The 14,703-nt window shown below is 32.9% G+C and overlaps 2 long non-coding RNA genes across 2 annotated transcripts; both read left to right on the top strand.

Moving 5' to 3' along the window:
- The first annotated feature begins 4,415 nt into the window (after positions 1 to 4,415).
- On the top strand, positions 4,416 to 9,096 carry LOC134726886 (uncharacterized). Its single transcript, XR_010108663.1, has 2 exons — positions 4,416 to 4,581; positions 8,288 to 9,096. It is a non-coding gene; the product is annotated as an uncharacterized LOC134726886 (long non-coding RNA).
- A 4,111-nt stretch (positions 9,097 to 13,207) lies between these two features.
- Positions 13,208 to 14,703, top strand: LOC134726885 (uncharacterized). The gene is made up of 2 exons (XR_010108662.1): positions 13,208 to 13,294; positions 13,952 to 14,703. It is a non-coding gene; the product is annotated as an uncharacterized LOC134726885 (long non-coding RNA).

The raw sequence follows: 14,703 nt of genomic DNA, 5'->3' as shown, positions 1-14,703 counted from the left end.
TTGATACCATACGCAGGTGTGAATGGATAGTTATTTTGATGTAAGTGTGGGCGAAGAGAGGTTATGCTAATCATTGAGTCGATATATCTTGATCTTTTATGAGATCAAGGACACAGGCGCTTGGGTATGTGATGCAGATATTTTTTTTTTTTTTTTTTGTTGGTTAAAATATTATTCTTTTTACAATACATATCTAACCCTAATTTTGCTATCCATACTAAGGTTTTTTTTAAATCACTCGAAACAAAGCACCTGTGATCAAGGATATTAGCGTTATCTTTTTCTTATTTTTCGTGACGTCAATATGGTTGAACAAAATAGGCGGAAGATGTATACAAATGGATGGAAATAATTAGATAATACTTATAGTGTTAAGGAAATGACTATTCAAACATAAATAGTTACGTCATATCCTAGAATAATATCTAACGAAACGAACTATATATATACAGATGTATTGACAAGCTTTGCATGGATTATGAAAAATATTTTTTTGAAAAATAAGTACGACCTGAACCTGGGTTGCAATTCCGAACGTTTTGAAATAGGAAAAATCCGTAGCTCTATGGTCCGCAAATAGTAAAAAAAAAACATAAGGACCTCAGAGTTACGGTTCCGCAGCTATTTAGATCCATGACGGGAAAAGACTGGATCATCCGCAAATTTGATATAATTTATATTTTCAATCTTAACCTAAGGGAAGTGATTTAACCAAAAGAGTCAAAACGTGGTGCATCAAAGCATCAGAAACAAGAATGTGTCCAAAGTACACGGATGCCCTACTGGCACTATCATTTTCCATGTTCCATGGATCGTGAAATTGGGGTCAAAAGTCTAATTTGGCTTTAAAATTAGAAATATCTTATCATAAGCACCAAGTGTACAAAGTTTCAAGTTGATTTGACTTCAGCTTCATCAAAAACTACCTTGACCAAAAACTTTAACCTGAGAATCCACTTTCATTTTACATGTTCAGTTGACCGTGAAATTGGGGTCAAAAGTCTAATTTGGATTTAAAATTAGAAAGATCATATCACTAGCAACAAGTGTGCTAAGTTTCAAGTTGACTGGACTTCATCTTCATCAAAAACTACCTTGACCAAAAAGTTAACTCTAACCTGCGGACGAAAGAACGAACGAACGAACGAACAGACGGACGAACGAACAGACGGACGAACGAACAGACGGACGAACGAACGGAGCCACAGACCAGAAAACAAAGATTTCCACAGATCTGAAAAGCTCAAGTACGTTACAAGTTAACTTGTCACAGTTGCAAAATAAATATGAAGAACGTCTGATCATTAGTAGTGTTGAAATAGATGACGAAAGCATTTTAGGTCATTTAAAATTTAATTTCTTTTATCTCGATTAACCTTCCTTTGAGAACTTACACGTCTGATGCAATAACGTTTAATTTCTTTTCTTTGTGAATACTTAATGAATATTCAAAACAGGAAAGACTAGCAACGTTCGAATGCACAATTAAAATACGACTGCTTTTAACTAGTTGTCAGAAACTGCAAGTCTCATTCATGTACTTAGTATCTTTTTTGTTGTGGGGATGTACAAGTTTCCGTCCCCATCAACTCTGTGTTTTGTTAGACGTTATTTATTTATAACCATCTAGTGATTAAAGTCTTTTTCAACTGAATTTATAGCTTTTATTTTTTTCTGTTACAGCACTGTCCCTGGTTAGGGGAGAAGAGGCGCCTTCAAACGAGTTTAATACCGCCACATTTTGTTCCAAGCCAGTAATTCAGTGGTTCACTTATTACTGGAAAAAAATCGTTCATTGTTTTGTACATGAATTATGCCCTTAGTTTTCTCGTTCGAATTGTTTTACATTTGTCATTTTGGCGCCTTTTATACATGTATTATGTAGTCGACTTTACGTATACACTTTGGACTTCGGTCGTTGTTTAAAGTAAAACGGTTACCTATACATGTAAATGTTAATTACTGTGTCACTTGGTCTCTGGTGAAGAGTTTTCCCTTGGGCAATCATAACACATCTTATTTACAGACGAGGATGTAGAGAATAGAGATGCTTCTGAGACAGCAGCAAAATGATAAATAGAACTTAAGACTCCAAGAGCCATGTCAAAGTTCTCTGTTTGTCTTTTTTAAATAGCCATATTATTGTGATTTTCTCCCGACTAATGAGTTTGAATGTCCCTTCGGCATCCTTCGCCTCTCGAGGACTAGTGTTCTCCTAAATGTAATTTACCTTTCGTCTGCCTCCATTGTTAGACAACATAAAAAAGAAGATGCGATATGAATGCCAATGAGACAACTCTCCACAAGAGACGAAACGACACAGAAATTACCAACTATTTGTCACCGTTCGGCCTCCATCAATGAGCAAAGCCCATACCGCAAAGTCAGCTTAAAAGGTCCCGAAATGACAAATATAAAACAATCAAAACGAGAAAACTAACTGTTTTAACTTAAAATGTTCAATTCCCAATCGTTTTACAATAACAGTACATGTCCATTTACAATAAAAGAGGAACGAAAGATACAAAAGGGACAGTCAAACTCACAAATCCAAAACAAACTGACAACGCCATGGCCAAAAATGAAAAAAGACAAACAGAAAAAACAACAGCACACATGACACAACACAGAAAACCAAAGAATAAACAACACGAACCCCACCAAAAACCAGGGGTGATCTCAGGTGCTCTGGAAGGGTAAGCAGATCCTACTCCACATGTGGCACCCGTCGTGTTGCTTATGTGATTACAAATCCGGTAAATAGTCTAATTCGGTAGGGTCACACTCATGAAAGGGGAAGGGGATTGTAGAAAAACTTTACGACGTAAGGAACATATCCTATATCATTTGTGAAACGGTTTTTTCATAACGGTCAACCCACTCGTGGTGGCGTCCGTAAAATTTACGAAGGGATGATTTTCAACTTCACCATTTGGAACTCTTGATTTAATAGCTTCCTTGTGAGCAGTAACCCTCAATCAAGAAAATCATGATAGGAAATGCAAGCACGGGAATATCGTATCAATTGGGAGATATATACCCCGTATGCAGGTGCTGCAGGAATGTTGCTACTTAGAAATGGAAAGTTCACAATTGGAAAGTTGAACTCATCTCTTTTGTCGTAAAGTTTTGTTTTCAACCGACCCTCATTGTCAATTTCTAGATGTACAGTGGAGATCAGTTCTAACCTCTCATTAGAACTGTCAGAATAATCTGTCATAGAACTGTTCTAACCTGTCCTAGAACAGTTCTAGCTAGAACAGAACTACCCTAGAACTGTTCTAGGTAGAACTGTCAGGATCAGTTCTAGGTAGAACTGACTAAATCAGTTCTAGGTAGAACTGTCAGGATCAGTTCTAGGGTAGAACTGTCTAAAACTGTTCTAGGTAGAACTGACCAAATCAGTTCTAACTGTAGAACTGTCAGCAGAACTGACCAAATCAGTCAGGACTGAAGAACAGTTCTAAATGACGTCACTGCAGAAAGGGCACTTTAGAATTTAGAAGAAAAAATCAGTTCCAATTACTTTACTATATATAATAGCGGATTTTTCTATATTTTTACTGATCAAAATTTACATGTACAAATATCGAAGTGGATAGGAGGTTATCCAACTCATCGGAGAAATATTTTTATAAGATTGCAAATGAAACATCATTGTTTACGTTTCTTCGTTCCCCGTGTTTAACAGTCTCTTCATAAATATAACTCTGCATTTAATTCATGGAAATTTAATCTTAATTTACCTTGTTTGCCTTGGATTTACATTCATGACTTAGGATTCTGTTTTGACAAATGTTCAAACGAAAATTGTACAGTGGATGGATTATGGGATTAATGAAATCAGTGTTGTTAAACGTAAAAAAAACTATGTACATTTGCATTAGCTCGTTGCCAAACTTATCCATAACGATTATGAATACTATCTCAATCTGGGAGTCCTGAAAGTCTGAAAAATATACTCGATTGAACATAAATGAAATATTTGCCACTGGACGTTAGGCTATAAACAAAACCAATCATTTGTCCCTCTTCAAATTATATATTAACAGTATAGTCAGTATACTATTCCAAGTCTAAGAAGAGAACTTCTCATACATGTACTTTTCATTTTAAAATAAAGTATATGAATCAGTCATGTGAGTGCGCGGGTATGTTAAGGCATTTTTTTCAGGGGCAAATAACTCTTGTGATGCTCATGAATATTAATGAGTAACGTTGCGTCTCCATAGTGACGACGCTGTCCGCTTCAGTTCTCTGGTCGTCAATCGCTCTTGTATTTTGATCTTTTTATTGATAAACTATGTAAAATTAGATAAATAATGATAATTTGTTGAAAATAAAAATTATATGTCACATTATTTTTCAAGCCATAACTTGTATTGTATGAAAATCCTACCTGTCGATCTCGCAACGGAGGCGTGGCTTGTTTTCCTTATTTGGAAAACCGATTCAACAGGAAGCTTGAAATCCACATGTTTTGAACGGACGGATTTTTTTTGTTGCAAGAGGCGAATAATGGCCCATATACCCAAGGATTTCAGCTTACAAGCCGAATTGTACGCCATAACTTGACTATGAGTAAGTATTCTGTCGTCTTTTTGCTGTTTTCTGTAGCCGACTATCTTCATTTTGACAAAAATCTACCCTTGAAGTTGAAATTCTCCCCCTTTTTTCCATCTGTTTTAGAAATTATCCCTGAACCAAGGAATTGCATAGTAAACTATGTATGTAGATATAGGAAGATGTGGTGTGAGTGCCAACAGAGACATATATACATGTGCATATATGTCTCTGGTGCCAATGAGACAACTCTCCATCCAAACATGAACTGTCTTAAGGTTCATCATAACAAATGGACAAATATGGCCGAATTTTTAACTCAAAAATTACTCTGTGTGCAGACTTACCTGTGCAGTTTGGAAAGTTTTAAGGCCTAGCATCCACTAGATATATAAAAGTTAAATGTATTTTGCATATCAGAAAGATGAAATCTTTTTTGAATTTTAATGGGCATTTTTTTTCCTTCATGCATTAGGTGGGAAAATTAACTAAGTTGTGGAACAACTTTGAGATGCTCCCTCAGGTAAAAACAGGTTTGTATTGTTTAGATTGTCCTTAATTGACATGGACAGTAGGTATCTTCTCAACTATAGGTCAGTTAAAGAGTTTGTCTGAGCATGCTGAGTGGACAATATCAAAGTAATTCAGGTGTTTGTTTATTTTTACACCTTCTGCAGAAAGGGGAAAAAAATGCCAATCAAAAACCAGAAAAGATTTTAGCTTTCTTAAACACAAAATGGATTTAACTTTTATATATCTAGTGGATGCTAGGCCTTAAAACTTTCCAAACAGCACAGGTAAGTCTGTACATAGAATAAATTTTAAGGTGAAAATACGGCCATATTTGTCCATTTGTTATGATGAACCTTAATTGCAAGTCATTTTATGGTCCACAGTGTTTATGTGCAATTTAGGTGGAGTTTTAAAATACCCATGAGCTGTCCAGGAAATTTGTTATGCTATAGTTTCACTTGTTGGTGTAAAAAAAACATAAGCCCCCCCCCCCCCGCCTTAAATCCGCCTCTGTTTGTCCTGTACCCAAGTGTAAATCTTATATATACAATATATACCCTTATTTTATTCTGTATGCTTCTTTGTACATATATACATGTTTTAGTTCTTTAATATGTATATGAATAAAAGGAGATGTAGGGTGACCATTCATTTGACTTTGTACATTTTTTGTGTACATAATCATATATTAAGAGACAGCTACAGAAGTTCTTTATGTTCAACATTGTGTACTACCAGAATAAGGTTTATTGTGTTGCTATACTTGTCAGTCTTATGAAATAAGTAACATGTGTATAGGCCACACCAATTTTATTCCTTGTTTGACCAACCAACCCGCCCCCAACTATTTGTTTCATAACAGGAAATTTTTTATTTATTTTTTTATCACCCTTACTGCATTTGTACTGCATTTGGAAATGCAATCATGTCCATTTCCCACATCATTTTATGTAAATATTATAAAAAGATATTAACACTTGTTTTCAAATCACTGTCTTACCTGTATTTATTGTTTAAAAACTATAAGCACCCGACCACACTGTATAAATATATTGTGCAATTTTTTTATTAATAATTAAACCTATACATGCTATATATCCCAAGTGAGAGTACTACGATATAAATATATAACAGAAAAAAATTCCTGAACATTTGTTTCCTTCCCCTTACTTACAAAATATGTTCGTTGTCAGAATTGCAAATATATTGTATGCCAGCAGAACAAAACAACCCATACTGATTACTCGCTGCATGTGTATGTACCTGTGAGGATTGATTTGGGGGCTTGTCGTTCAGTAGTTTGTTGATTTGGTTCATAGCCTGTAATTTCTCAGTTTGTATATATATATATTAGATTGTATGTTTTCTTGTTTGAATTGTGTACACTAGTTATGTTGGGGTCCCTTATGCCCTTATAGCATGCTTTTAAGTCTGGGTAAATTAATAGCCCTAGCCTGTGTAAAAGGCCAATAAATGAATTTGTAATTATCAGGTTGGGAAGAACCCTTCCTCAAGTAAGAGGTTATTTTACTGTTATAGAAAAGAAAAATAGAATAAAGCAAGGGTTTGTATGGTGCTACTATAAAAATCCTTGGAAAAGCTTAGAATGTTTTACTTTAAACAAGGAAAACTACATGTACATCATATTTGAAACAACTTTTCTAAAAGAGGCGTCCACACTTTCTGAATAATATAAAAGTAAATGATATTTTTTAGTTAATTAAACATGTTAAGTCCAGAAGTATAACAAAACATATGGACAAGTTTTGACCATTTAATACCAGATAGCTATATAGAGGGAGGGTAGGAGGGGTCCTGATCCCGAAATCCCGGGCTTAAACAAACTTGCAATCCCGAGGTCCTGAATTTAAAATAAATGAAATCCCAAATTCATAAAAAAAAATTCCCGGATCCTGAAAGGGTCAATCCCCAAATCCCGAGCTTAAAAACACCCATCCCGGAGTCCTGATAAAAGACCTGTCCCCCTCTATATAGTTCTTTCAGAAAATATAAGGCGTTTTGTACTAAAAAGTGGGGTTTTTTTTACAAAAAAATATATAATAACTATATATAATATTCTATAACATTGTGGGGTGGTTCCCAACTGGATTATGACTTTGATGGTGATTTGTCTCTTTGGCGCAAATATACAACATCTATTATTCAATTATTTTTTGGTGTACAGGGAAAAACACGTCATAAATTAAAGAAATGTCAGGGTACAAACTTGTTATAAATCAAGCTTTAATATCATGAATATTGTCAAAATCTAATATTTTATGCTTCACCTAAAACAATTGCAACACTGGGTTGCTACATGTGTATATATGTTGTTTAATGCTATTTGGTATAGGCTTGGAAATTAGAACATTCACTGTTCTGAAATGTAATTGTATAATAATTTAAAAAAATAAGACGTAAAATAGATTTGTTGTTTCGAACTCTTATATGCATTCTGGCTAATATTTTCAAAAGTGTTCACCAAAAAGTTGTGATTGGCTTCACACGTACGAAATATTTGAATTCCATCCAATGATGTGGCATTATTTTCATTTTGGTGTACGAACAATGAGATTACCATTTACCCATATAGTCCTATATATAGATTCGGGAAAAGGCGAATTACCTACCTGAACCTTTATGTTTCAAATCGGAGACTGGAAACATGCATACATAAATTTAAATTCATTTTGCTTTGACTTAAATTAAATTATCTAATATGAAAAAGAAGATGTGGTATGAATGCAAAAATGACAACTCTCCAGAAGAGAACAAAATGACACACAAATTAACAACTTTTAAGTCACGGTAGGGGCCTTGAACAATGAGCAAAGACCATACCGCATAGTCAGCTATAAAAGACACCGAAACTACAATGTGAAACAATTCAACATGTTCAAATGAGACAGGCACATATATTTACATACACACATAATGTAGCGGAGTTATTTTTATTTTGCAAAAACTTGTTATTTTGATAGTTGGTGAGTATTTTACAAAATGTTAGGTGGATATTGTTAAGTTTTTAACACATCTCTTTTCACAGAAGTTTTGCATGTAAGTTTGGATTACAATATAATCATTGATAATTAGTCCTTCATATTTATATATGAAAAATATTTTTATCAGTAATACTGTTATACATGTACTGCATGCTTACTGGATTTTTTTTTGTGTACACAATTGTCAATTGTTACTTTTTGTATTACAGGTTCAAGATGACAATGATGAGAACAAAAATGGAAAGGATACTTGCCTTACATTTACATTGCAATACATGACTGCAGGATATATGAACAGAAAACATGGACAACAATGTGTAATTCACAGCAACATAACTTTTTGAAATTGAGTAAAGATAACTTTCCAACCAGAAGTTCCACAGTGTGATCATGGTGATGTCAAACAGCATGTTAAAAATGATTAAAAACAATATAGTAAGACTCAGCTTGAAGGTGAAAGGAGGACCCAGTTTTTGACACCCACTTTTTCTTGCCTGTTTTTTTCTGGACAGAAAGAAAACCCTCCATTTAAATAGAATGCAGAAAGTGACTGTTAAATTGTAAAATCAACGGAACCTACAGAATGACAGATGGAAACATGTGTAGAGAAAAAACCTCATGTAATCTATACAGTAATTCAACATCTTGTAGCAGCCTCGTAGAGATCGTTCCACAGCAGTAAAGGATGGTCAAAGGTGACCAGTTCTAATTTCAACATGAACACAGACATGTCAGACAGAGATTAATCTCAACAATTACAATTTGATTAAAAAGAATGTGTGCACATAGATTTTATACATGTACTTTGTACAATGTTGTACCTGTATAGTGGAAAAATTACATGTGCAATTTATTACGGACAGAAGACCAACAAAACAGGGCTAAATGTTATAGATAACTGTAAATTTACATTATGTTCATAAGAACAGCAGTATCAACATTTGAACAGTAACATCATCCATAAATTTTTGTCAAGCATGTATATCAAAACATTAATTTGATTAAATATTTCTATTCATGCAATGTTCTTACATGACAATTTCATGAGCAATTAGGCCAGTTTGATTTCAGATTTTTATGAAAGTTCTTGGATGTTTCATCATGTTCATCACAACTATTTATAGGTTACTGTACATGCTGTACAGCTTTCAACAATGAGTAAAACCCTTTATCATTTGCATTTATACATACAATTACATTTGTACATGAGTTATGCTACCGTGAATACTCAAATTAACAAATAATGACAGACAGCAACTTAAAAAGGACAACATAAGCTTTAGCTCAAGCATGTTGAGAGACTGGCACATAAAATGTGACAAAGTAAATATAAAAAGAAGATGTGGTATGATTGCCAATGCGACAATAGTCATGTGATAGTAAACCTGTTTTTGAGAGTTTTTCTGTGAAATTAACATATATCATGTATATCAGATGAAGAAAGGGCATATGATCTACATGTATGGGTACATACAAAATTAACATGGTTTCATTGCTAATGAGACAACTCTCCCTAACACGGGCAAGCAACTAAATGATGTAAAAATAAAAAAAATAAAGGTCAGTGTTAGGCCTACAACTACGAGCAAATTTTATACAACATAGTCAGTTAGCTGAAATGCTAGGCCTTGAAAATTGTACTGCCTTTAACAATTGAGGGTGTTGCAGTACAACATTCAATAAAAAGAAACCAGAAAAAAAATCAACCTTGAGAAATCCTTAGAAAATTATGTAAATAATGACAAATATAACATGCAGTGGTGAATACAGGTTCAAAGTTTGAGATGCAGGTTGTTCAATAGAAGGTGGTACCATGTACTTTTAAGTCTAATGTTACGGTAAGTTTCATGTACATTCACCAGCTAAATTTAGGATTTTTATATTCTTGTAATATACATTGTATTTAAAAGAATCTACTATATGGTAAAGGGTGTCGGTCAACATGAATGACATGTAGATATCAATGAATACCAGCAATTGACAAAGTTCAAACTCAGTCATGTATGTAGACAATGCAGAAAAAAGAAAAAAAATATATATATTAATAGCTCAATCAAACTTGATTGGTGTAAAACACACAAAACATGCACAAGGACTCATAAAGAAATATTTAAAGAAGTTAAACATATATAAAGCAACAATCTGGTACATGTACTAAACATGAATCCCAGTAAAAGTTGAACTTGAAGTATGTTCCATTAGACTGTATTTGGGCAGAAAACATACTTTCAGTCGTGGTAAATATACAGATACATTGTACATGTAATCATAAACTATTGCCATTTCCATTATCACAATAAGACACAGATGAGACTTCTATCATTGTCTTTGCTTATTAATTTTTCTTCCGTAAAGTTCCATACCACATATTGCCTATTGTAAACCACTCAAACACTACATGTACAGTACTGAAAATTCAGAAATAATTGAATGTGAATAATGTGGCTAGGTAAATATTGCAATAACAAGAACTTGCATTCTTAAACATTTGTAACTGAAACATGCACATTTATGAGGAATTATTAGAAATCTCAATAAATAAATATTTTTTAGTGAAATTGAGAATGGAATTAGGGGAATATGCATGTCAATACGACAACCCAACCAAAGAGCAAATAACAGCTAAGACATCCATTCTTGAATAATTGCAATAATAAATGATCATATACTGGAAATAGTGTATTAGATGAATGCAAAACTTTCAGTACTAGTATTTACAGTTTTAAAAAAAATTGCTGGGTATCCTGATTTTACATGTTTTATAAACATGATAAACTGATTTTATTTTAAGTTTATCCACATTTTTTAAAGAGGGGCCGAGTCAACAAGAAACATGTTACAGTGGCGGATCCAGAAATTTTCATAAGTAGGGGCCCACTGACTGACCTAAGAGGGGGCCAGCACCAGTCACGCTTCAGTGATTCCATATATAAGCAACCAAATTTCCCCCCTAGATCCGCCTATGTGTAAGCAATACATGGTCACACAAAAGACTTTAATGCAATTTGTCTTGTATATCAAATAAGGAGATGTAGTATAATTGCAATTGAGACAACTATCCACCAATCGCATGTTCTAATGAAATAGCTATATAATTAAGTAATTACACTATAGGAAAATACCTCCTTTGACAATGAAAAAATTCATACTGAATAGTGTCAATAGTGGACTAAATATGGATTGGACAAAAAAAAATCAATTGAGAAACTTGACAGTCTAATGTATAAAAAACAGATACATGTATGTCAACAGACATGAACCAAATTAAAGCAAGCCACTGTAAAACACCAACACAAAATATTTGTTTTGGTCACAAAATGAAATGTGATGTTTGATATATGTACACAAAATACATGATGGATGAAATGTAATTGCATGCCAGTACTGACTGGGACATCAATTTTGGAAATGAATATCCTTGTCTAGTAAGTTGGAACCCAGTCCCCTTTACTCTGGGTTGGGACCCCCCTTTCTTTTTTAAATTGCTGGATCCGCCCCTGACACATATATATATAGAACTCAGACAACCAACATATACACCATAAGACTACTTTTTTAAGTTTAAGCGATTAAATTTGCTTAGAGATTGGTAATACAAATTATTTATGAAGGTGGAACTGCACTTTTGTCAGTCTCTTTTTCCAGGAAAATTCGACATTCTACATACAGTTGAAACCTGAAGAAGTGCGTCAAACACGCACAACTTGTTTTACTATCGTCGGTTACTAAAAAGGTCAAATGATTTCAACGGATATTGTCAATAAGATCAATTTATGTTGAGGTTTAATAATGTAAATACTCCAGCATCGTCAACTGTAACAACAGAGTTGCGGTTCTTTGATGATTTTGTTCGAGTCGTCAGTGCGCTTGAATGACATAGACAATTTATCGAAACCATAGAAACGAAATCTAAATTCACAAAAAGCGGGTTGCCAGAGACGATATTTCTCAAAAAAGTCAACTGAAATAGAAAGCTATAGTTATAACCTAATAGAAAAGTGCTGCGCGCTTAATGAATATGAAACTGTAATCAAATTAAGAACGAAACTGTGTACAAATTTAACGTTATATGCTGCCGGGCAAACTAAAAATACTATTCTAATTTAATATGTTCACTTTTGGAAAATCGCGCAGCACTTTTAAGCAACGGGAAAGCACAGGGATTCGTTTAAAAAAAAGTTTGTTGATTTTTATTCAGTGTAGTAACCCGCTTTTTGCCAATTTGATTAAGGCATTTTACCCCTGTGGAAGTCACGTGACCTAGGCGATCATGACCAAAATTTCGGTTTACTGAATCCTTACTACATGAATATATAAATTCAACAACTAAGATTTATGAATTGTTGATGAAACAATTTTATTCTTGAAATATCATATTTTGCCCCTTTTTACGTTTAAAAGTGCCTTAACCTACCCACTAAACACATAACGTTCAAAGAACGTTGTGGATTGGTTCCTGTAAGGTTATTTCGGACCTTAACGTTACACGAACGTTGTGAGAACGTTAAAATGAAACGTTACAATTCAACGTTCTAGGAACGTTTTGTTTTAACGTTGTGTGAAAGTTTCAGTTTGGTTATGTTACAAGTAATACGTTGTAGAAACGTTTAATATTAGTTACTTTTTAACGTTACTTTACTAACATTCTTAAAACGTTCGAATAATGTTCCTCATTTTTGTGAAAAAATAATCTTTCCAAAAAAAATATAAAAAATAGCAAATTAATAACAAAAAATGCAAGTAAGATGTTTGCCGTCTTGCTTGTTAATCAAACCTTTATTTTGTTTCAGAAAGTGAATGCTGATAGTTTTTTAAAACTAAAAAAACGACACTGTATTAAGAACAAAATATTTTTTTATTCCTTAAACATATAGATTGCTCGATTAAAAGTTAAAATTCATTATTCTCATTATTTATTATAACTTTTTTCATTCAACTTTAATTTGTGAAATATAATTAGCAATTATATACATAATGATAATTGATACAGCCATTATGTTAATCAAGCATATTCTGATAAGGTTGACCTATAGAATGATGTTGACCAGATGTTAGACAAATTTCAAGGATAGTTGCTATGGTAATTAAGGTTATAGGAAATCTAAGTGTAATGGGATAGTCACTTTTGAGACTATTTCCTGTCGTGTTTTGTAAGAAAGCAGTGATAACAAAGAAAACAAAAGAGAAAATCGCATCATCTAAAGAGAAAGAAACATGTAAGTTGATTGTTACTTTACTTGAAAAATTCTGATATACGTATATGATTATGAATGACAAATAATACATGTTTTTTAACCACAAATAAAACTTATTTTATTTCTGAAATCTTTGTTAAATGTGAAGATTGCATTTATAACCCTTATCAATGGAAAAGTGTATTTTCGAATTTTCCTTGTTACATACTGTTTCCGAATGTTGTTTAATTATTTTTAGGTCATACAAAGAATTGGACAAAATGCACAATAAATTACTTTAAGTTAGTAACATAATAGCAATCCTTAATGCCACATCGGATTCGAAATTTGCAAATATATATGCATAATTAAAATGTTAAATATTATAATATCGATAATGCTGTTGTATTTAGATTTGACTTTGTATTTTTTTCACTAGAATTATTCATTTAGATAGAACATTTTTTTACATGGTTCTGTTTCCTGTATCCATGTCTACCCTCAATTTTCCAGCTTAAATTAGCTAGCACAGTGAAGTCTTACATTCTTAATAGATGTTGGAAGATGTGGTATGAGTGCCTTATCCCTTATGGCATCGTCTTGTATAGTCTAGTTTTAAACAAGAGTCTTTTTTAAAAGATTTATTATATTCATAAGAAGTATACATTGGGTACTCATTTGTTCATTTCTTTATTACAGTGGCAGTGAAATAATTTTTATGAAGATTTGCTACACTGGATAAGAATTAAACAAAAGACGGATTCAGAAAAAGTGCCAAATGAAAGTGTAGCAGAAAACAAAAGGAACACTCTTGTGAATACAACCCATGTTAGATTACAAAACTATGAAATAGCTGTATGAATCTAATAAAGTGAAATTACAGAACTAGGAAGTAAGTGTATGAACCTAATGAAGTGAAATTACAGAACTAGGAAATAATTGTATGAACCGAATGAAGTGAAATTACAGAACTAGGAAATAACTGTATGAACCTAATGAAGTGAAATTACAGAACTAGGAAATCACTGTATGAACCTGATGAAGTGAAATTACAGAACTAGGATATAACTATATGAACCTAATGAAGTGAAATTACAGAACTAGGAAATAATTGTATGAACCTAATGAAGTGAATTACAAAACTAGGAAATAACTATATGAACCGAATGAAGTGAAATTACAGAACTAGGAAATAATTGTATGAACCTGATGAAGTGAATAACCGAACTAGGAAGTAATTGTATGAACCTGATGTCAGAAGTGAATTACAGAACTAGGAAATAACTGTATGAACCTGATGAAGTGAATTACATTTATAGGAATGAAACATCATGAATATACTTTATAATTTTCATTCTAGATCTGATGTTGCAACGTGTAGTTACATAAAATTAAACTTTTAAGAATTTGCTCCTTGTCTAGCTAAAATAAATTATGTATTGGTATTCATA

This window comes from Mytilus trossulus, chromosome 7 (assembly GCF_036588685.1).
Source record: "Mytilus trossulus isolate FHL-02 chromosome 7, PNRI_Mtr1.1.1.hap1, whole genome shotgun sequence".
Classification (NCBI taxonomy): Eukaryota; Metazoa; Mollusca; class Bivalvia; order Mytilida; family Mytilidae; genus Mytilus; species Mytilus trossulus.
This window is presented reverse-complemented; position numbering and strand designations above follow the sequence as displayed.